We start from the raw sequence: 25,267 nt of genomic DNA, 5'->3' as shown, positions 1-25,267 counted from the left end.
TTAAAGGACTTTATGCACTGGTTTAATTACTTGATACAAGTAGGTTTGGTGATAGCTATTATTACCTCATTTCACAAGTGGAAAGAAGGAAGAAGGCAAGAAAATAGATCCATATTAGATCTCAGCTTCAAAATTAGATTTTTTTGGTTTTAGACAATATTCAAACAGTTACTAATGGTGAAAACAAATACAAGAAGTATTAGTTATGGCTTTCTGGTGACATGATATCTTTTACAAGGACAGAATCATAAAGCAGATTAATCAACTATGGAACTAGGAAAGATCACTCCTTTCTCCATACTCTGATTTGCTTTGAGTTTCTTGGACGATTGCCATCTGTAAAGTAAATATAATCATACCTATCCTGTAGCATACTCCAGTAATGTTACAAGGATGATATGAGATAATGCACTAGAGTAGTATATAACAAATCTGGATAGCATACTAAAAAGCAGAGACTTCACATTGCTGACAAAAGTCTGTGTAGTCAAAGCTATTTTTTTTTCAGCAGCATTGTATGACTGTGAGTATTGGACTATAAGGAAAGCTGAACACTACAGAATCAACACTTTCAAACTGTGATGCTGGAGAAGATTCTTAAGAGTCTCATAGATAGCAATGATATTAAATCAATCAATACTAAAGAAATAAATTTAAATTGTTCACTGAAATGTCAGGTACTGAGGCTGAAGCTTAAATACTTTCATCATGTAATGAGAAGACAGGACTCACTGGAAAAAGACTATGATGTTGTGAAAGATTGAAGAAAAAGGGAAAAAGTAATGGTAGAGTATGAGATGAGTAGATGAGATGGAAACAATGAACATAAGTTTGTACAGACTTCAGGATCTAGCAGAGAATGGTATGCTATAGTCCTCAGAATCAAAAAAAGTTGAACATAATAAATTTAATATTAGAGAAATAGTTCAATTTATTTTATAAAATAATTTTTATTGTTCCAAAGCTTGTTAAACTATTATATCTCAGAATCAAAATCACATGCATTGGAGACAATTTAAAAGAATATCTAATATAGCTCATAGCTATGCAGTAATCTGATTTTATATTTTTATCAAGTTGATATCCTTTCTTCCTTTGACTATTTTTATTAAAGGATAACATTCTGCCTCCCAAGACACAAATCACTTCTGATTGATAGGAAGTATAGCTTCATTTCAAACTTAAATTTACTTCTTTAGAACTTCTACCTTCTGTTCCTCGTTTTGATTTTTGGAGTCAAAGGTAACCAGTCTACATTAACTGTGTTGTATTGTCTAAACCCTCAATATCCATAACTTGACTGAGTTTAGATAAAAACAATACTAGGCACTAATCCTTATATTGTGTTTGTTGTAGCAACAAAAGATTTTTATGGTTAAGGTATCAGAACCATCGCATTATTCCTGTTAACCAATTGTTCTATGACCTATCTTATTTGTGATCTAATGTGATGGAAAGAATAATGAACCTGGCATCTAAAGATATGAATTTTTTTCTCAGCAGTACTACATATTAGCTCTGTAAGTTACTTTATTTGTTAATGGGTGGGCAATAACTCTCTGTCCCTCTGTGTGTCTACCTTTGCTCTCTGTCTCTCTCAATACCTATCTCTATCTCTGTCTCTTTCAATGACTATCTCTCTGTCTCTATCTCTCTGTTTCTGTCTATCTCTGTATGTATTTAAAACCTATCATTCCAAGGTTTTTTTTTTTGAAAAAAGTATGTTGCAAACTATAAAGCTAAATGAATTATTATTACTGTACAACAATGTTAGCATGTAGTTAGATTTGAAAAGATTAGGATTATTAGTTCTAAAGTAGTGGTAAGGAATGTATAGGCTGAACATTAATAATACATTTTCATGTATATAAGTATGTACTACTATGGAAAAGCATAGGAAAAAGAAAAGGATTTGTATTAGAAACAATATTAGCTAGAAAATAATGTGGAGTTTTACTATGAGTTGTTCCTGCCATTTTCATTACCTCCCATAACACAGTTACCAGAAATTCCCAGTGTATGTAAAATCACTCTAAAATGGGTATGCTGAACTAAAGTTGGATGATGACTTATAAAGACAAGATCACTAGACTTAGAGCTGCAAGGGACCTTAGGAAAAAAAAAATTATCAAATCAAAGTACCTCACTTGTTAACAAAGAAATTGAAGCCCACAGACAGAAATGATTAATTAAAGATTGTACAAATAAAGATAATATATGCAAAATATTTCACACATTTTTAAGCGTTATAGAAATGGAAGTTAGTCATAGCTTGTAGCAAAAAGCAGGAATGGGATTTGAAGGGGATTTGAATTCTATTTAATTTTTTTTGTCTTTCTCTTCACCAAATTTGGTGCTCTTTCCACTACAGTATGTCACCTCTACTGTAATTAAATATTTTAATCAATCAGTCAAAAAACATTTATTAAGTCCCAGCTACGTGTAAGGCACAAAAGACAGAAAGACAAAAATCAAATAGAATCTGTCCCAAAGAGGCTTATATTCTCTCTAGAGAAGCCACATATAAACCTGTTGTTTCTAACATCTGGACCCAATTTCAAGAGTCTTCCTCCTCCTTAGCTGCTGAATTGCCACAGTGAGAAAGTTATAACCTGAGCCCTCCTCTTCGGATTGGGGAATCTCCTTTAACTATCATTTATGGAGAGACTCCAGTCATGCTTTGTCTCACTTACATATGTTTTCTTACTTCATTTCTTCCTCTTTGCTTGTCACATTGCATCTGTGAGGATCCCATTTTTTTCTCTTCCCTCTTTCTGTATATTTTGTCTTCCCTCATTAGAATGGAAGATCCTGTAGAATAGGGACTGTTTTGCATACTTTCAAAATCTCTAACACTTATCACATAGCATAATATGTAGCACAACACATAGCAATTATGTAATAAATGCTCTATGGATTTATGTATGCATGTACACATATATGCAAATACACACACACAAATATACATATATGTAGTAACTACAGGGTAATTTTAGATATGGGAAGCACTAGTAGCTGAGAAGATTTTACATTGAAGGTGACAGTTTCACCTGAGTGATAAAATTGCAAACCAGACTGTGAATAGTAGAAAGGACAAAGACAATAAAGAGCAGACTGGTCACCATTATCAGCCAGATTTTTGCTTCTAGTTTGATAGGAGAAATATAAATTGATCATTTGAAAGGATATCAGGTTAATTTGCCATTTAGGAAGCATCAGGGAGGGAGTCGATAGATAGCATGCAACTGAGGATTGGGATGGAGGATTATTGTGGAAACAATCTGCTAGAGAAGATGAAAAATGATAAGGTCAAACATACAATTTAGGAATTGTCTTTATCCACCTTATCATGAAATAGTGAAATGAAGGACGGAAAGATTGTGCATAATGTAGAATGAAAAAAAAAATGTTGAACATACATATCTATTTCATCCATAGCATCATATACCACAATACAGCTTCAGGGAGTATCTTATTATTTCAGAATTTTCAGTTTCTTCTTCTAAGGAGAAACATAAATAACCTGATTAAATATTTTATTTGATATTTTCCTTTATTATAGCTTTGTATTTATAAAGTGACCTTGAGGAATGTTTGAGAGTTTTGTTTTTATTTTTACTTATTTTTCTGTTGATCATTTACATTGATAACTTAGATTATCCTAAGTTTAATTAATGTAGTTTTTTTTCAACAACACAGATGGATACTCCTACATACCACATCCTGTGTGATTCTCATTCATGTTTTACTATAAATATTCTATAGAGGATTCATCTAGGAAGCTGAAGGCTTTTTTGTAGTCACTGCTGTTGTTTGTTTTGTTTTAATTTCAAAGTTACCAATGTATCACTTGGATCATTAATCTTTTGAATTTCATTTTCACTAAAATAACCTTCCTTCCTTTGTGATCAGACATATCCTAAATAGTGTCTTATATTCCTTTTCTTTTATGAAAATCATTTAAAATAATTGAAATCTGCTTATATTAGTGTAACGACCGAGCTCGCACCCAGGACATCCCCGGAATCAGCTGGAGTCAGGATAAGCAAAAGTCCTCAATCTTTATTCTTGGTCCCCAGACTCAGGATTGAACAGGAGAGAAGCAGAATCTCCATGACCACCTTCACCTTTTGAGTGGTGTCTCTGGCTCACTTTACTCCACCCCTTAGTCCCTCCTAAAATCCTCTATACACCAATCATTGAGCCAGTACGGATAGTGGAAAGGACCATTTTCCAAGCATATGTCCATAGAGTATAGTCCAATCAGAAGTTAGCCTCAAGCACTTGGCAGTCCCAATCTCAGTGCATAGTTCCAGCCCTTTACATATTAGCAAGGAGAAGACACATAATTTGGAAGGTCAGTAAACCTATGAGCTTATAAAGAAAGGAATGAGATCTTTGCTGCAATTAATGCTAACATATATATGTCATTACTGGCCAGTCTTTGATGGAACTAAGAGCTCATATAGTACTTTTATTCCCAAGGTTCTCTACCTAGAAATAAACTGAGTCCCAATCTTCTCCAGAGCCAAAGTCTAAGTGTAGAGCAAGAAGAGAATCTGAATGATAATTTTATGTCTCACAGTTTGAAAATAAGAGCCAATGGTCAGGCATATTGGACACTGTTGAACTTCAGTACAATTCCTAGGACCTGTAACACTGTCCAGTTTTTCTAACCAACTCTATCCTTAAACCTTATCCATATTCATTATCCATCTCAAGTGTATTCCTAAAATCCATATTAATAGGCTGATTCAATTGCTTGCATTGTCAAATTTATCTCAATTTATCCCAAATTTGACCAAAGTGTTTTCCCATTTTTCCCAATGTAAATGAAGAAAGGATTAAATTTGAAAAATATAACATAATAAATCTGTTCAAATTTTAGTATTCTCAGTATATATATAAACATAAATATCCATTTATATCATTTATATTGGTGAAAGGATCCCAGAAGGTTAAAGTTAAATGTTATCATTTTCCTCTTTCAAGCTTGTTGAAAAAAATGTGCTGCTAGCTTTCTAGTGAATACAGTGCTAAATTTCATTCAGCCTCACTAAGTATGGATTTCCTCTTCTTCTATACTAGCTCATTTGGAGCTAGCACATGATGAGATCATCATTTCCCATGGATTCAATTTTTATCTTTCTGCAGATTTCATGTACTATATATCCAACCCTGACCTCTCTCCTATTCTCCTATTACTGTCTTTTGGATATCTTGAAGTATATATTTTTAAAATATTAAAATATTTTAATATTTTTTAAACTTTCCTCTTCCATCTTTGAACCTTTGGACTGCTTGTTTCTTGGGCATGGAATTTGTACCCTCCTCATCTCATACTGAAGTACCACCTTCTTTAGAAGTTTCTGGTCCACCCCAGCTAGCAATATTTTGTCTTTTTAGGTTACCTTGTATCTACTTTGTGTGTGTTTTATATATACATATAAAACATACACATATATACACATACACATATATGCATGTGTATGTATATATATATATACATATATTATATATTATGTGTGTATATGTATATATACATAGGTATATATTATGTATGTGTATGTATATGTGTGTATACATATATATATGTATATATATATATATATATATATATATACAAGGTTGCCAACTATCACCATTATTATTCAATATTGTATTAGAAATGCTAGCTTTGGCAATGAGATGAAAAAGAGATTAAAGAAATTAGAGTAGGTAATGAGGAAACCAAATTATCATTCTTTGCAGATGATATGATGGCATACTTAGAGAACCCCAGAGAATCTACTAAAAAAAACTATTATAAATAATTCACAACTTCAGCAAAGTTGCAGGATACAAAATGAATCCACATAAATCATCAGCATTTTTATATATCACTAACAAAATCCAACAGCAAGAGATACAAAGAGAAATTCCTTTTAAAATAACTGCCAAGTTATTTGGGAATCTATCTGCCAAGGGAAAGTCAAGAACTATGTGAGCAAAACTACAAAATACTTTCCACACAAATAAAGTCAGATCTAAACATTTGGAAAAATATTAAGTGCTCTTGGATATGTCAAGCGAATATAACAATTGCTACCTAAACTAATCTATTTATTTAGTGCTATACCAATCAAAGCCCCAAGAAACTATTTTACTGATCTAAAAAAAATAACAAAATTAATCTGGAAAAAGAAAAAGGCCAAGAATTTCAAGGGAATTAATGAAAAAAAAAAAGAAAATTAATGTGGGCTCACTGTACCAGATCTAAAACTATATTATAAAGCAGCAGTCATTACTTTGTACTGGCTAAGAAATAGAGAAGTTGATCAGTGCAATAGGTTGGGTTCACAGAAAAAAATAGTCAATGATTGTAGCAATCTAATACTTCACAAACCCAAAGACCCCAGCTTTTGGGATAAGAACTCACTATTTGACAAAAACTGCTGGGAAAATTGGAAAGAAGTATAGGAGAAAGTAGGCATAGACCCACACCTAACACCATATACCAAGATAAGGTTGAAATGGGTTCATGAGTCAGACATAAAGAATGATACTATAAACAAATTCGAAGAACCTAGGATAGTTTACTTCTCAGATCTATGGAGGAGCAAGGGATTTGTGACCAAAGAAGAACTAGAACTCAAATTTATAATGGCTTAAGCCATTCTCCAATTCTTGAATGGTCAAAGCATATGAACGGACAATTTTCAGATGAAGAAATCGAAACTATTGTAGCCATATGAAAAGGTACTCCAAATCACTGTTGATCAGAGAAATGCAAATTAAGACAGCTCTGAGATACCACTACACACCTCTTAGATTGGCTAAGATAAGAGGAAAAGAAATGATGAAACATTTCATAATGATGAAAAAGTTATCAAACTGTGCATACCCTTTGATCCAGCAGTGTTTCTACTGGGATTATATCCCAGAGAGATCTTAAAGGAGGGAAAGGGATCCACATGTACAAAAATGTTTGTTGCAGCCCTTTTTGTAGTGGCAAGAAACTGGAAACTGAATGGAAGCTCATCAATTGGAGAATAGCTGATTAAATTATGGTATATGAATGCTATTAAATGTTCTTGTTCTGTAAGAAACGATCAGCAGGATGATTTCAGAGAAGCTTGGAGAAACTTACATGAATTGATGCTAAGTGAAATGAGCAGAACCAGGAGATCATTATGCACAGGAAAAACATGACTATACAATATTCAATTTCAATGGAATGGCTCTCTTCAACATTGAGATAATTCAAACCAGTGAAACAGAATGTAGAACACAACATAGCATTCTAACTCTCTCTGTTGTTATTTGCTTATATTTTGTTTTCTTTCTCAGTTTTTCTTTATCTTCCTTTTTAATCTAATTTTTCTTGTGAAACATGTAACTGTATAAATATATATATACATATATTGTATCTAACATAGATTTCAACGTATTTAACATGTATTGGACTGCCTGCCAACTAGGGGAGGGAGTGGGGGGAAGGAGGGAAAAAGTTGGAACAAAAGGTTATGCAAGGGTCAATGTTGGAAAAATTACCCATGCATATGCTTTGTAAATAAAAAGCTTTAATAATAATTTTTTAAATGATAGGGAAAATAAATAAATTATACCATCATATGAGAAAAATAATTATTTGAGTATCTAAAAGCCATGTTCAATTAAAAAAAATGAACCTCACATTTTAGGAAATTATTGTGGGAAACTACCATGAAATAGAACCAGAGATAAAATAGAATCCATTGATAATCTCCTAAAAGAGATCTCAAAACTCCTAGGAATATTATACCCAGATTTTAGAATTCCCAGATAAAGAAGGAAATACTGCAAGCAAGCCAAAAAAAAATTCAAATATTGTGGAGTCATAATCAAAGACACACAAGATTTAGCAGCTTCTATATTAAAGGATTGAAGGGCTTGGAATAAATTATTGCAGTGAGCAAAAGAGCTAATATTACAACCAAAAATAATGTATCCCATGAAATTGAGCATAATTCTTCAGGGGAAACATGGATATTTAAGGAAATAGAAGACTTTTGAGCATTCCTGATTGGGGAAAAAAAAACAAAACATGGAACTGAGCAGGAAATCTGAATTCCAAATACAAGATTCAAAAGAAACATAAAAAGGCCTACAGGAAAGAGATTCAATAAAATTAAACTCTACATTCCAACATAGGAAAATGATTTTGTAACTTCTAAGAACTTTCTTATTATTAAGGCATTTAGAAGGAGTATAAGGAGATGGATGACATATATATAAGTTGACTATGATGGGATATTTTTTTAATTAAGTGTGAGAAATAGGGATACATTGAAAGAAGAAGGAAGGAATAAGGAAAATGGGTTATCTATCCAACAGAAATCAGGCACAAAAGTTCTTATATAATGGAAGAGAATATGAAAAGGTAAGCAATGCTTGTACCTTACTCGTCAGAATTGGCTTAAAGAGGAAATTACAAAAACTTCAGCTGAAAAGAGAAATTTATCTTTCCTTAAGTGGCTTTAGAAAGGTGTCAGAAGCAAACAGCTTTTAAGGAGGGATAAAGGAAAAGAAAAGAAAGAAGAATAAATGGGGAGAAAGGTAGAGAGAAACACAGTAATCATAACTGTGAAAGTAAAATAAATAAATTTACCTATAACATGGAAACAGATTAAATAGATTTAGTGGATTTAAAAAAACAGAATCTGGCAATATGCTGCATACAAGGAACACATCTGAAATAAAGAGAAACAGAGATAACATAGGTAAGGTGCTTGCTTCAGCTTAAGTTAAAAAAATAAAAAGCAGAGATAGAAACCATGATCTCAAAGCAAAATCAAAAATAACCCTAATTGAGAAAGATAAAGGAAACTACATTTTGCTAAAAGTTTATAATGGACAATGAAATAATATTAAAATTGAATATGTATATATATGCACCAAATAGCAAAATATCCAAATTTGTAAAGAAAAAGTTATAGAAGTAAATAGACAATAAAATTATACTAGTGGGGTACATCAACTTTCCCCTCTCAGAACTACATAAATCTAACCAAAAAATAAGAAAAAAATTAGGAAGATGAAAAAAATTAAAAATGTTAGATATGATATTAGATATGACAAACTTTTGGAGAAAAAATTATATGAAAATAGAAATGTATCTTTTCTCAATAGTATTAACATTGATACTTATATTGACCATGAATTAGGGTACAAAAATCTTACAACCAAATGCAGAAAAGAAAAAAATACTATATGCATCTTTCTTAGACCATAATAGAATAAAATTTACATTAAATAAAGTGCTACAAAGACATAGTCTAAAATTAATTGGAAATAAACTAATTGAATCCTAAAAAATGATGGGTCACTACTAGGTCTGTATCCCAAATTTTATAGCAGATCTTTTCTGGGGCAAAAAAAAAATGGAAATTTAGGGCATCCTTATCATTTGGGGAATGGCTTAATAAATTGTGGTTTGTAATTATAATTGAATACTATTATAAAAAATGATGAGCAGGATGCTCTCAGAAAAATCTGGAAAGACTTACATGAGCTAATGCAAAGTGAAATTTACTATGTACAAAGTATCAATAATATTGCAAGATGATCAGCTGAGATTTAGCTTTTCTCAGCAATACAAAGATCCAAGACAATTCTAAAGAAATTGTGATGACAATTTCTATCTATTCCCAGAGAAAAAATTGATGGTGTCTGAAACATACTTTTTAAACTTTTTTTTTATTTTCTTTATTTTTTTGTTCTATAGTATTGATAGCTAAACCAAAAAGAGTAAAAAATAGAGAAAGAAAAATATTTCCCTATTGAATATTGATGCAAAGATTTTACATAAATACCAGCAAGAGTATTACAACACTATATCACAAAAATCATATACTATGATGAGGTGGAATTTATACCAGGAATGCAGCATTGGTTTAATGTAAGGGAAACTATGAACTTAATTGACCATAGCAATAACAAAAACAATAAAAATAACATTTATCTCAATAGATGCAGAAAAAAAGCTTTTGATAAAATACAATACTCATTCCTATAAGAAAAAGCTAAGGAGCTTAAGAATTAATGATGTTTTCTTTAAAAGATAAATTTTATATATAATAATCAACAAACATTTTCTGCAATGGGCATAAGCTAGAAGCTTTTCTGATAAGATCAAGCATGAAGCAAACATGTCAATTATCATTACTATTATTCAATATTATACTAGAAATGTTGTTATAGCAATGAGAAAAGAAAAAAAATGAAGAAATTAGAATAGGCAATGAGGAAATAAAAGTGGGGAATCCTAGAGAATCAACTAAGAAACTACTTGAAATAATTAACAACTTTAGCAAAGCTACAGTGGTGCTAAGATAACTGCTTTCTTTTAAACTGATAATCATTATCACAACTGAAAATAAAAACAAAAAGAGAGAGAGAGAGAGAGAGAGAGAGAGAAGAAAACATAAAATATCCTATGTGTAAAACAATTGATATGGAAAACATTTCAGGGAGAGATATTTTGGGAATCACTGAACTAATTTAAAGTCACAACAAAATTCAGGTCCTAGATATCATATTTTAAGAAACCATGGAAGAACAGTGTCCAAACATATTAGTACAAAAAGATAAAAAGAAATTGGAAATAACCTCACAGTCACCTAGTTTTATCAGCTACCATTGTAAAGAAGTACAAAGCATGGGATGTGATTTTCTAAAACTCATAGTAGATAGAGTTACAACTGAGAATCACTAACTCATTTAAAACTGAGTATAATTCTAAAGAAGAAAAACAGATATTCAATGAAAATTAGGACTTCTAAGCACTCATTAAAAATTCAAAGATCAGCAGAAAATTGAACGTATAAATTGGAGTCAAGAAAAAGATTATACACATACACACATATAAACACATATTTTTAATGTGTATATGTATATGGAGCAGTAAGTAGAGACTTTATAAAGATTATTTATATTATAATTGAGAAAGGGATGGTAACTGGGAAAGATATACTAAGAGAGAAAGAGTAGGGGGGATTAATTTTACATAATCTGTGCACTAAGAAACAGGACTGAAGAAGGAGAATAAAGGGAAGAACAGAATTTAGGATAGATTGATAGCCAAAAATAAATAAGAAAGAACTCAAGTGCTAGAACAGAAGTTTCAAAAAGCTCAGTTATACATGAGACTTTAAAAGAAATGATAAGATCTTATTGAATAAAAAGTAACAAATACACAATTCAATAATGTTAAATATATCCTTTAATGACCACAATGCAAAAAAAAAATATGTTCCATTGAAGAAATAATTTAAAATAAGAGGATAAATAATAATCCTAAATAACTTAGAGATAAAAGAACATTTTTAATGGAGAAACAAAGAATAAAGTCTCTTTCAAATCTCTGAGAAGAGTTCAGTAGAAAACAAACAATAAGGAAGATCACAGATTATTCAATAGTAACAACATTATAAAGATAAAAATCTTTGAAAGACTTAAATATACTACTCAATGAAATGAACAATGTTAATCCCTTAGATATAGTGATGCTCCAGAAGTTATCTATATAGAGATGGTGGACTCAAAAAAGCAGAATGAGGCACATTCTCAATGTGCTCAATAAAGGAACATATTTTTCTTTGACTATGAATATTTGTCAAGTATATTTTTTTCAGGATTCTTTTTGTGGAAAGAAGGTAGTTAGGAAGGAAAAAAATCATTGTAATTTTGGGGGGAAATAAATTAAATCAATAAACTTATTCATTTCCTTTTTATCTGGGCACTGGAAGAAAAAAAAAAACAATGCTAATCAGATCTTTTGGATTCTGACCTCTTCTTGCCTTTTCCACCTTCTTTACTATTCAATCTAGGATTTAAATTCACATACAAATTCATAAGGTTAAATTTATATACAATATATTATAAATGTATAAAAAATGCATTTCTGCCTTGTGCCATAAATTTTATTTTCTTCCCAATTTTGCATGACTCAAAAGCAAAATACCTTTATAGTACAGAAAAAAAGTACTTTTGCTACATTAAATTAGAACTTTAAAGGAAACAATATTTTAAAAATAAATAAATAAGACCCAAGCAGCTGGAGATATCTATAAAATTGAGGCTTGAGTTCCCAACTCAGTTCCCAATTTTATTTTTGCCAGGGAAAATGACTCTTTCCAAGGGAGAGTTACAGTCATTCTCTACCTCCAATATCAGTCATAAAGTAGGACAATATTTGGTCTCACCACATCTACACTGGCAACCTCACTCTTACACCTGTGGATCAGCTGCTGCTCAAAGTATCATTATTCCTTTCCCCCCACCCTAAATCTTTGGAATCTAAAGGCCATTTAACATTTCTCTGGCATCTCCTTTGCTTATCCTGACCTATTCTTTAAAAAATTATTGTTATGAAACTCACTTCATCACTCAGGTTTTTGTACATCTTCCTCTAAATATCTTCGGAAAGGTTTCCAATCAAATTAGCTGTCATATCATTCCATCCTCACTGGCCATTTCTATGCTAACCAGTTTTAACCTGCAGATATCTATGAGAAAAGGCATCCAAAATCAAAGTGATTCCTATCTGGCGTGCTACACTGTTAAAGAGCTTGTTCTCTCTCTCTCTCTTTCTCTCTCTCTCTCTCTCTCTCTCTCTCTCTTTCTGTGTGTGTGTATGTGTGTGTGTGTGTGTGTGTGTGTGTGTGTGTGTGTGTATGTGTATCCCTTTCTCTCTTTCTCTCTTTTTGGCAAACTTCTTTAGTCCTTTTATTTGGTATGATATCTAGTATCATACTATTTCTAGTATGTCAAAAATAGATTGATGTCTGGATGCTAGAACAAATAAATAAATATGTATGCCTAGTTATACATATGTTTTATTTATATGCATATATGTATATATGTATTTGTGTATAAACTATTAAATTGTTCATTTTATTATTATATAATTTAACATAAATAGAAAAGAAATATATTATTATATAATTGTGCTATTATATATTATATAATTATAACTTATCTTATTATTATTCATTAAAAATATGATCTACTATATTTCTTATCTCCAGAGTCAATAGTCTGAATGGAAACTACTTGGACATGGGATATCTCATATATATGTATACATGAGTAAGAAAAGAAGCCTGACAATGCAAGCACTATTCTAAATAGTAGTACAGTGGCATCAAATTCAAATAGAAATAGGATTCCCCATAGAGCTCCAGATTGATATAGAAAAACACTTACTTACGTTACCATTGTTAAATTATCTATATTGTGTTATATTTTTAATTATTTTGTTAAACATTTCCCAATCATATTTTAAACTATTTTGGAATTTGAGAATTAGCTGGCAGTGAGTTGAAACTTCTGCCTCTCTATCAGGTGATAAAACAATAATGACTAACTGATGGACTTTGAGAAACTGAGATATGGGATCACCATTGCAAAAAAAGAAGATGAACTTGCTATGTCTTGCATTTACTCAGGTCAAAGGGGCATAAGGAAATATTCTAATGAGATAAGGTTCCAAAATTACATTTAAGGGAAAAACAATCTGTTTGGAAAACTTAAAACTAAACAATATCTCTTGAATCTTAAATCTATGTGTAGAAAACAGTGGATCAAATTACTTTAAATAAGCATTTGCATCTTAGAAGTTGCAGGGGAAATTAAGATAATTAATTAGTAACTTAGCCAATGATAGTTTTTTGAAGATGAAGGACTTCTAAGAATACCTATATGGAAAGACAAAGAATCTAGTCAAGACAGTTGTCAGCAATAGGTAATTGCATACTCCAATGTATATGGATAAAAACAATTTGTCCCAATGTCCATGAAGGTGGCTTAAGAGTCCTGCTTTGGAATACTTATAGCTTGGTCAGACCTCAAATGTGCCAAGGTCATCCATTGCAACTCAGACCATCACAGGTTTTCATGACTTGTCTTACCATTGGACTTTGATGACTTAGGAAGAGACAGTGAGACTAAAGACTTTTGTATTTAACTGAGGTAGAGTTGCACATGCATACATCAGTCAAGACATCACCCCATGATGTCATTGATCCTCTTCAAATATGAAAAATAAGCAACTACACCTATTTATTTATTCAATTATATTTATATGGAAATATATGTATATATGTATGTGTATGATTGTATATGTGTATGTTTATTGTTCATGAAAAAAGATGAGACATGTTGCAACTGGATTTGCTACAAGAGAAAGACACGTAAATGTTCCCACTCCTTATATCCAAGAGTCTACTAGTACAGGGAAAACCTTGGGTATTTAAATTCCACGAGGGAAGGACAAAAAGGATTAATCCCTTCCCAAAGGGGAGGAGAAAGGTATTGGAAAAAGAAACATTCTATTTCCTTGAAAACTGCTAGACTATGAAGATAAGGAAGATCGACTTATCTGCAAGGCTCCTAGATGTGCAAATTCTCAGGGCAGTCTGATTGTGACACCCAAGGACACACAGAGAGAGAGTCCAACCAATAATTTATGTCAGCTTAGAAGGTGCTTTCATCTTGACATATTCAGGTCCCCACATATAATTCTGGTCCTGTGTGTCTGGAAAATATGGCAACTCAAGAACATAAGTTCAAACTAATTCAACCATTCTGGAAAGCAATTTGGAAATATGTCCAAATGATTATCAAACTGTGTATACTGTTTGATGCAGCAGTTTTTCTACTGGGCTTATATCCCAAAGAGATGTTAAAGGAGGAAACGAGACCCACATGTGCAAAAATGTTTCTGGCAGCCTTTTTTTATGGTGACAAGGAACTGGAAGCTGAGTGGATATTCATTAGTTAGAGAATGGCTGAATAAATTATGACATATGAATGTTATGGAATATTATAGTTCTATAAGAAACAATCAGCAAAATGATTTCAGAAAAGTCTGGGGAGACTTACGTGAACTGATGCTGAGTGAAATGAGCAGATTCAGGAGATCATTATACACAGCAACAGCAAGATTATATGATGATCAATTCTGATGGACATGGCTCTCTTCAAAAATGAGATGATTTAGGCCAGTTCCAATGGTCTTATGATGAAAAGAGCCATTTGCCCCCAGAGAGAGGACTGAGGGAACTGAGTGTGGATCACAACATAGCATTTTCACTTTTTGTTGTTGTGGCTTACATTTTGTTTTCTTTCTCATTTTCCCCTTTTTAATCTGATTTTTCTTATGCAGCATGATATTTGTGGAAATATGTATAGAAGAATTGCATGTGTTTATCATATATTGGATTATTTGAAGTCTAGGGGAAGGGATGAGAGGAAGGGAGGGAAAAATTTAGAACACAAGATTTGGCAAGGGTGAATGTTGAAAATTATCCATATATATATTTTGAAAATAAAAAGCTTTAACAAAGTAAAAAGAAGAAGACAAGTTCAGGAGGTTCCTTCACATTGGGCATAATTGTTTTTAAATTAGAATTTTATTCTTTTTAAACCTGAGGCAAATAAATAAATAAAAATATTCATTCAGATTTTTAAATTTTTAATGATGCCAAAATCAGAGAATATACTATATTAAGTTCTGATTTTTAATACAATAAAGTCATATGAAATACTAAATAGTACTTTACCCTCCTGCTAAAATTAAACTTTGGAGCAGCTAACTGGCATTGAGCTGTGACTCTATATAAATTAAGAATTAGAATGGAACTGCTTCCTATGTTTCTTTAGGCCTCCCTCTGGCTCAAAGATGTATCCTCCTTATAACAACTTGAAAATTTCCACTCCTTTTATGTGGTGGATCATTTGTCTCCAACAAAAGATATAACTCTTGCTCCTTCCCAAACCCCAGTCTTTTAGGGCACCTTCTTTTTTCTTCCATGTAGGGTATTTCTTGTGTCCCCAAATAAAGAAGCATTTAAGGGTCCTTAAGAAATAATCATGGGCTCCCCACCTTGAAAAAAAAGCATTTGTACATTTTTTTTTAATTTGGACATAGCTTGTGGGGTGATTGTTAGGTAGCTGACAGGAAAAAAATAATTACATTTGAAAAAATAATTAAATAAATACTATATTTATATGGCACTTTACAATTTCTAAATCACTTTAACAAAATATTATGTCACTTGTTCACAATAACTTTGTAAAATATATAAGGCAAATATTATTATCCCATTTTAGAGATGAGGAAAAAAAAACTTAGAGGCTAAGGAATTTCAACTAAAACTCCAATGCTCTTGTTCCTATTATATTTTAGTGGCCTATTAGTCAGACACTACTATGTAGAGATATTGCTAAACAAATATTGCTGAAAACTCTGTATATATAAATATTTTTTTCTCATCATAGAAAGTATAACCCACCTGTCCAAGTCTTTAATATATGACAATAAATAAATAACATCTCTAATCCATGAATAGCTTTACCAAAAGAACATATAAGAATATTTCCTTAAAAATATTGCTTGTGTGGACTGACCAGAATTAATCAGTAATTGAATAGCATTCTAATTTTCTTTATAGACAGAAGAATTAAAATGTACATGACAGGACACTAGGAAAAACATTCTTGGCAGATATTAAGAAGGTAAGAAAACCAAACATTTCTTTCTTTCCTGTATCTCCACTCTTATTAAATGAATTCAAACAGATTTTGCTATATATTACTATCAAGAAAGTTGCAGAAATCACACATGAAGGCTATGTAATGTAGGAGCAAACAATAAATGGTATTTACCATTAGTGATTACCTACCTGAATGATAAATCACCAGTCACTTAGTTTTGTATTTATAATTTTTTTTAGTTAACATGACAAAGGGATAGTTATTGCATGATTTATGATATATAAAAGAACAGAAATCCTCAATGAGGAATATTCAATGAGACTGAGAATCTTGAAAACGGCTGTCTTACCCTTTTTAATATAAAGACATCTTTTTTAGAAAATCCAATCAACAAATCGGTGGGAAGTTAAGGGATAATTTTCTTGTGTTTCATATAAATAAAAGGAGGATAGACTAATTCTATCAAGGTAATAGACAAGGTTATGGTAAAAACCAAAAATAATCATTAGTCTGATTCTGAAAACAACTGTACAAACTCTATCTTTTCTCTGTTTAGAAAGAAATTTATGCTTCATCATAATGAACCTTCTTATGAAAAGGATATTACAAATACAGAGGGAAATTAGAAACACAAGTCAAAAAAAAAAAAAAATGAGGCATCCATAAAGCCAATAATGTTGAAAGGGTCATCAGTGAGAGTAATTACTGGCATGGGATTCAGAAAGGATTGTTACTTTTCAAGCTACTGGACAATGTTTGGTGTCCACCTTCAATCAACTGTCATTTGTAGTTCCATCAGTCACACAGTGGTTATATCCCAATAAAACTGTCTTAGCAGATAAGCTAAACCATGCTGAAAATAACTGACAAGACTCAGACCTATACGTTTACAGCCTATGAAGCATATGAAGACTTTACCTGGTGAAATAAGTGAGTGAGAACAATTTATTCCAACAGCTATGAAGAAGACTGAAACAGGTGTAATAATGTGATGAGAGGTTGATAAGGCATTGAAGATGGCAAGATTGTCCACTGTATCCCAGGAGTCACCAGTCTTTTATCCTGCCATTGTGTTTTAATGACTCAGGAAAACAGAGTGAGACACAAAATTCTATGCAAGTCCACGTCACTTAAATTCAAATCACAAGATGGCAGTGAAAAGCCAGAAATCTACCTGAGCTCTGCCCACTTTCCCTCAGAAACAAAATATATAAAAACTCTTAACAAATTCTAAATGACAAAACCTACAAAATGACAGAATGAAACAAAATTCCAGTTTAAAATAGCTTGGAAAGACTCCAAGAAAGGTCTGTCTGACTTGGGTGAAAGGGAAGCATAGCTCACCATAGATGGTGTCCTGGCAAGTCTGTGGGAAGCTCTTAGTCACAGCATTAATCATCCACTGCTCAACAAAATATAAGCATAGCAAACCAGTGGTGAAGCCTCTAGCCCCATTATGGAAAACAAAGTGTCTACCTGAAAACCAGACAATAGTCGTGACTCAGTCAGGCTACCCCAGCACATTGAGCAACCTACCTGAGGTCCCGGTGTTCAAAATATGTGACCCCACACATGATCCTTAATAGAAGAAGTGTGGGTCAATGTTCCCTGTGCTCCAGGACTAGAGCTCAACTTTGAAAGCCAAGAAATAGACAAAAAAATGAGCAAAAAACAAAAAAGAATCTTGACTATGGAAAGTAATTAGGTTGACAAAGAATATAAAAATACCAACTCAGAAAAGGACAAAAATGGCAAAATATGAAACCTCAAAAAAGGAATATGAATTGATCTCAAGCCCAAAAAACCTTCTTGGAAGAGCACAAAAATAATTTTAAAAATCAAATAACAGAGATAAAAGAAAAATTAAGAAAACAAGAGGTATGAAAGAGAGAAAGATCAGAATAGAAAATGCAGGGCAAAAATTAACTGAAGAAAACAATTCCTTAAATATACAATTGACCAAATAGTGGGGAGGGGGTTAATTCATTGAAGAAAACAATTCCTTTAAAAGTATAATTAGCTAAATGGAAAATAACGTAAAAAACTTAGAGAAGAAAATCATTTCTTAAAAATTAGAGTTAGGCAAAGGGAAGCTAATGACTTAAAGAGACAACAAGAATTAGTTTAAAAATCAAAAGAATGAAAAAATAAAAGAAATTGTAAAATACCTCCTTGAAAAAACAATCTGAAAAAAATTAAACACATGAAAGATCATTTAAAATTATTGGACTACTTGAAAGTCATGATCAAATCAAATGCCTGGCCAGCATCTTTCAAGACATTATCAAGGAAAACTGTCCTGATATCCAAGAATCAGAAGGTACAATAGTCATTGAAAGAATCCACTGATCACCTCCTGAAATAAATCTCAAAATGAAAATTCCTTGGAATATTGTAACCAAATTCCAGAATTATCAGGTCAAGGAGAAAATGCTGGAAATAGAAAGAAACAAATCAAATATAAAGGAACAACAATCAGAATTATACAAAACATAATATCTTCTAAAGAATGATTGGACCTGGAATATGATATTCTAAAAGGGAAAACATATTTGACTATATCCAAGAATCAACCACTTAGCAAAATTGAGCATAATCTTTCAGGGGAATAGATGGATATTCAATGAAATAGGGGACTTTCAATCATTTCTTATGAAAAGGACAGAATTAAACAGAAAGCTTCATCTTTAAATGCAAGACTGAAGAGAAACATAAAAAGTTAAATGAGAAAGGAAAAATTGTTATTCAACGGTTAAATTGTTCACATAACTATATGGGAAGGTGATACTTGTAACTCTTAAGGACTGTATGTTCATGGATATATAAGCAGACGGTATATGTATAATTTGATATTGAAGTGATGGTATAAAAAAGAAATTAAGAAAAGAGGGAAGGTTGATAGAAAGGAAGGCAGAAGTAGGAGGGGAAAGGGAGAGAAAAAGGGAGTGGGATGATAGAAGAGAAAGCAGTTTGAGGGAGGTGGTCAATAGAAGTAAAATACTAATAAGGAGAAACAGTGAAAAGAAAGAAAAAAGTTATAAATAAGAAAATAAGATTGAGGGAAATACATAGTTTGCCATTCACCTTCAAAATCAAATGCAAAAGGGTAGAAGTATTAAGTACATCTTTTTTCAGATCATGATGCATTAAAAAAATTACATGTAACAAAGGCTTTTGAAAGATAGACTAAAAACTAATTGTAAACTAAATATCTAATCCTAAATAATGAATGGATCAAACAACAAACTATAGAAACAATCAATAATTTCATCAGTGAGACAAAGAATGAAACAATACACCAAAACTTATGAAATGTAGTCTAAGATGTTCTTAGGGGAAGTTTTATATCTCTATTTACATGAATAAAATAGAGAAAGAAGAGATCAATGAAATAGTCTTGCAATTTAAAAAGCTAATAAAATAACCAATCAAAAATCTTTAAATACCAAACTAGAAATTCTGAAAATCAAAGGAGAGATTAGTAAAATTGAAAATAAGGAAATGATTAAATTAATAAATAAAACAGCAGATATTAGGGGAAAACAATAAAATAAATACTATTCTGTTAATTTGATTTTAAAAAAAGAAGAAAATGAAATAACCAATATCAAAAATGAAAAGAGTGAATTCACCACCAATGAGCTATTTCAAATAATTGTATGTTAATAAATCTGACAATCTAAGTGAAATGGATACTTAGAAAATATAAATTACCCAGGTTAATAAAAAAAAGAAATAAATCCTTAAATAACCCCATTTTGGGGGAAAAAGAAGTTTAATAAACCATCAATGAACTCCCTAAGAAAAAATGTCAAGGCCCAAATGGATTCATGAGTGAAATCTACCAAATATTCAAAAAACAATGAATTCTAATATTACAAAAATTATTTGGAAAAATAAACAGAAATATCTCTCAGATTGGTTTAGATGATAGGAAAAGATAATAACAAATGTTGGAAGAGATATGGGAAAACTGACACACTAATGCATTTTTGGCAGAGTTGTGTAATGATCCAACCATTCTGAAGAGCAATTTGGAGCTATGTCCAAAAATGTTTGTAGCAACTTTTTTGGTGGTAGCAAAGAACTACAAACAAGTAGATGTGCATCAATTGAGAAGGGGTTGCACAAGTTGTGGTATATAAAGATAATGGAATATTATAGTTCTATTTTTTAAAATGATGAAAAAACTGATTTTAGAAAGCCCTGGAAAGATTTACATAAACTGATGCTGAATGAAACAAGCAGTCCCAAGAATGCATTGAACACAATAATAGCAAGAATGTGAGATGATCAACTATGAAAGACTTGGTTATTCTCAGTGATTTAGTGATCCAAAGCAATCCTAATAGACTTTGGACAGAAAATGCTGTCTGCATCTAGAAAAAGAACCAAGACTAAATATAAATCAATACATGCTATGTTCACTTCTTTTTTTTTAATTATTTTTTTTCTCTCTCTCTCCCATGATTTTGTCCTTATGCTCTGGTTTTTCTCTCTCAAGATGGTTCATAAAACAATGTGTATTAAAAATGAAAATTTTATTAGAAAAATAAATAAATAAATGAAATGAAACTTCCTCTGTTCAAAAAAAAAAAATAGGCAAATTCCTTTTGTGACACAAATATGATGTTGATACATAAACTAAGAAAAGCCAAGACAGAGAAAGAAAATTATAGAATAATCTCCATAATGATTTTTTTTTCTGCTGAGTTAAGTGACTTGCCCAGGGTCACACAGTTAGGAAGTGTTAAGTGTCTGAGACCAGATTTGAACTCAGGAAAAAATACTTACTTCAGGGGTGGTACTCTACCGATTGCACCACCTAGCTACCTCTCCCTAGTAAATATTGAAGAAAAGTTTTTAAATGAAATTTTAGCAAAGAAATTATAGCAATTTACCAGAAAGATAATATATTATGTCCTAGTGAAATTTATGCCAAGATGCATAAATCAGAACTTGTTCAATATTATGTAAATTATCAGCATAATTGGTCATATTAATAACTACCAACAGAAATAATATGATCATCTCAATTGATGCAAAATATTTTTTGATAAAATATAGCTTTCATATCTATTAAAAACACTAAAAAGGGGATGGAACTAAAATGCTAAAGAGAATACCGGACATTACTTGAGCGCTCTCTCACTTCCTCAGCTTTATCAAGCCTGTGGATGGATTTTGGAGTAACAGAACCCACAAACATCTGGAATGTAATTATTTTCTATCTTAAGATATTTCTTCAGGAAAGGTCTGTCTGAAATGGCCAGGAAGGATGAGGAAGGTAAGGGATGGAGGAAGAAAAATTTGGGACAAAAGGCTTATAAAAAATAAATACAAAAAACATATCTTTATATGTATTTGGGAAAATAAAATAAAATTTATTTTTTAAAAAAATATGAGAAATGAAAAAAACTAGGGAGCAAAGAAATAACAGAATTTTTCTTAAAATGATAAGCAGTATCTAGGTAAAATCATCAGCAAGCATTCTATGTAGTGGGGTTAAGCTAGAGGTCTTCCAAATCAGATCAGGAGTAAAGCAAAAGTATCTGCTATATACTGGTGAAACTATTATTTAGTGCAGTACTGGAAATGATAGTTTTAGCAATCATAAAAGAAGAAATTGAAAGAATTAGAATTAGCAAAGAGGAAATGAAACTATCATCTATGCAAATGACATGATGGTATACTTAGAGAATCAACTAGAAAACTACTTAAAATTATTAACTTCAACGAAGTTTCAGGATATAAAATAAACCCACATAAGTCGCTGACATTTCTACATACTAACAAATTCCAGCAGCAAGATACAGAAAGATAATTCCATTTAAAATAACTGTAGACTGCAAAATAACATAAAATATTTGGGAGTCTACCTATCAAGAAAAACTCAAAAACTATAAAGACGACTGAAAAACATTTTTACACAAATCAAGTCAGATATAAATAATTGGGAAAATATCAACTGCTTATGATTAGGCTAAGTTAATATAATAAAAATAATAATTTCACATATATTAATTTACTTATTCAGTACCATACAAAACAAACCACCAAAATTATTTTATACAAATAGGAAAAATAATTACAAAATTCAGCTGGAAGAATAAGACTTCAAGAATGTTAAGGGAAGTAATTTTTTAAATGCAAAGGAAAATGGTCTAGCTGTACTAGATCTGAAACCATATTAGAAAGCAGATATCATCAAAACTACTTGGGATTGCCTAATAGAGTACTGTATCAATGGAATAGATTAGGTACACAAGACACAATAATAAGTGAACACAGTAATATAGTGTTTCATAAATCCAAAGACTCTAGCTTCTAGTATAAAAAATCATTATTTGTCAAAAAAAAAAAAAAAACTGCTGGGAAAACTGGAAAAATAGCCTGGCAAAAATTATGGATTGATAACATCTAACATCCTATACCAAGATATTGGATACATGATTTAGACATAAAGGGTGATATCAAAAATAAACCAGGAGAGAAAGGTATAGTTTACCTGTCAAATCTATGGAGAAGGAAAAGATTTGTAGTCAAAGAAGAGGCAGAGAATATTATGAAATACGAAATGGATAGTTCTGATCACATTAAATTAAAAAATTTAGACCACAAAGCCAATTAGATTAAATTAGAAGGGACACAGAAAGCTGTTGACAGCCAGTGTTTCTAACAAAAAGTCCAAGTCAAATTTATAAGAACACATGCCATTCCCCAACTAATAAATGGTCAAAGGATATGAACTAGCACTTTTCAAAAGAAAAGATTAAAGCTATTTATAGTCATATGAAAAAGTGCTCCAAATCACTCTTAATGAGAAAAATGCAAATTAAAACAACTCAGGTACTATATGATACTATCAGACTGGCTAATATGAAAGAAAAGGTAAATAATAACTGTTAAAGAAGATGTTGGAAAATTTAACTATATTGTACAGTTTTGAAGTGATCCAACCATTCTGGAGTAATTTGGAACTATGCCCATACTGTGCATACTCTTTGATCCAGTAATACCACTTGTAGGTTTGTATCCAAAAGAGATCATAAAAGGAAAAATGACTCATGTGTACAAAAATATTTAAAGCAGATGTCTTTGTGGTTCAAAGCATTGAAAATCTAGGAGATTCCCATCAGTTGGGGAATGGCTAAACAGATTGAGTTATATGAATGTAATGAAAAACTATTATTGGAATCCTCTTTAATTTCTAAATTTTCTCTGCATATTTTTCTTTTCTACAGCTTTCTCAGTAATATTCTTCAAAGAGGGCTAATGTTGTCTTTCACATTTGGGAATAAAACTTATGAGATGAAGGACAAGGAATGTAGTCATCAAGTTTGGGAAATGAAATTGGAAATGGATGGAGTAAAAGAATAGCGTTTCTGTTTCTCGTTTTTCTCATCTAGTTCTGCTTCTAATCTAGTTCTGCTTCACAAATGATATGATTCTAACTTGTCACTAACCTGATTTTTTTTGCTTTTGTAAATTTAATTCATTTTAAATAATTTGGAAATTTACAAACATAATCATTTTAATTCTTTATTTTTTTAACCCCCTTTTTTTTTCAGCACTAGCACTGTCCTATTGAGGAAGATTCACAATTCTGACAAAAAGAACATTTCCATGATGGATGTACCTTTGCATTTTGTGATGCCACTTAAAAAAAAAGTCATATATTGCTCATCTAGGAGAATTGTGTAGGAGAAAGGTCTACGATAATATTACTACCACCCTGAGAAAATCATAAAGATACAATTCCTGGGTGCCAGTGAAAGGAGATGAGTGATATTGAAATATAAGGGAAGAAGGCTGGTTTATGCTTCTTTTTGGAGACACACCTATGATTGAGGAAGGATAGTTTATATCTTTTTTTGGAGACATATCTATGACATTATTATTATGGTAGGATGAAATAAGATCCATCTTCCTGTCTTCTGACTAATCAATCTCACAATCCTTGGTTATCACAGCACAGATCCCATGTTAAAATCCATTCTGCTAAACAATACTCTAATCCTTTCTTGCTCCTATTTCACCTTAAAATTTTTCTCTTTTCTCATTTTCCTTCAGACTCCCAATCTCTGAAGAGTGAAAAATGGTAGATAATCTTACCACTTGTCTTGTTCAGAATCAAGGAATTCCTTCCCAATTCTCAGATGAAGCAGTTCTTCTATCGATGTGGTGAATGTGAACCTCTGCCAAATAATCCCATTTAGAGGCACGCCTCAATGCAAGGAGAAGCAGATGCTGAAACATGCAGCAAAAGCCAAGCTCTGTCACCTCTTCATGACTTTATACATCGTCAGTCCCCCTATTGCTTTCCCTAAATTTCCTAATAGTGAAGAAGATGCATCATTGATATCATCGTACAGGCATGGACATAGAAAAGGCAGAAGGACTGTCTAAGATAGCATGGAGCATTTCTGTCAACTTATTTTGAGTTATTTATTCTTCTTTCCCTCATTCTTAGAATTAAAGAGATAACCAGAATCAAGAATACAATTAATGCTTACAAAATTTGATGAATGAGGCAATATTATCCCCATCATCTCCACAAAGAAAATTCCTCCTTTAAATTATTGACTTAGATTTAGATAGAATATTCATATTGAAGAAATTAAAACTTTCTAAAGGTATTTCTAGCACAAAAGGAGGAAAACTGAGTCACTGGAATGTTCATTATATTCATGTCCATTCAAAATTAATATTCCTTCAAAGCTGAGCTTAAGTTCCTACAACTAAATGG

General features: G+C 31.5%; 1 long non-coding RNA gene across 1 annotated transcript; it reads left to right on the top strand.

Moving 5' to 3' along the window:
• The first annotated feature begins 1,455 nt into the window (after positions 1-1,455).
• Positions 1,456-25,267, top strand: LOC127559659 (uncharacterized). Its single transcript, XR_007953183.1, has 3 exons — positions 1,456-1,520; positions 16,476-16,539; positions 24,592-25,267. It is a non-coding gene; the product is annotated as an uncharacterized LOC127559659 (long non-coding RNA).

Source organism: Antechinus flavipes, chromosome 1 (genome assembly GCF_016432865.1).
Source record: "Antechinus flavipes isolate AdamAnt ecotype Samford, QLD, Australia chromosome 1, AdamAnt_v2, whole genome shotgun sequence".
NCBI lineage: Eukaryota > Metazoa > Chordata > Mammalia > Dasyuromorphia > Dasyuridae > Antechinus > Antechinus flavipes.
Note: the sequence above shows the minus strand (reverse complement) of the source record. Positions and strands in the feature narration are given on the sequence as shown.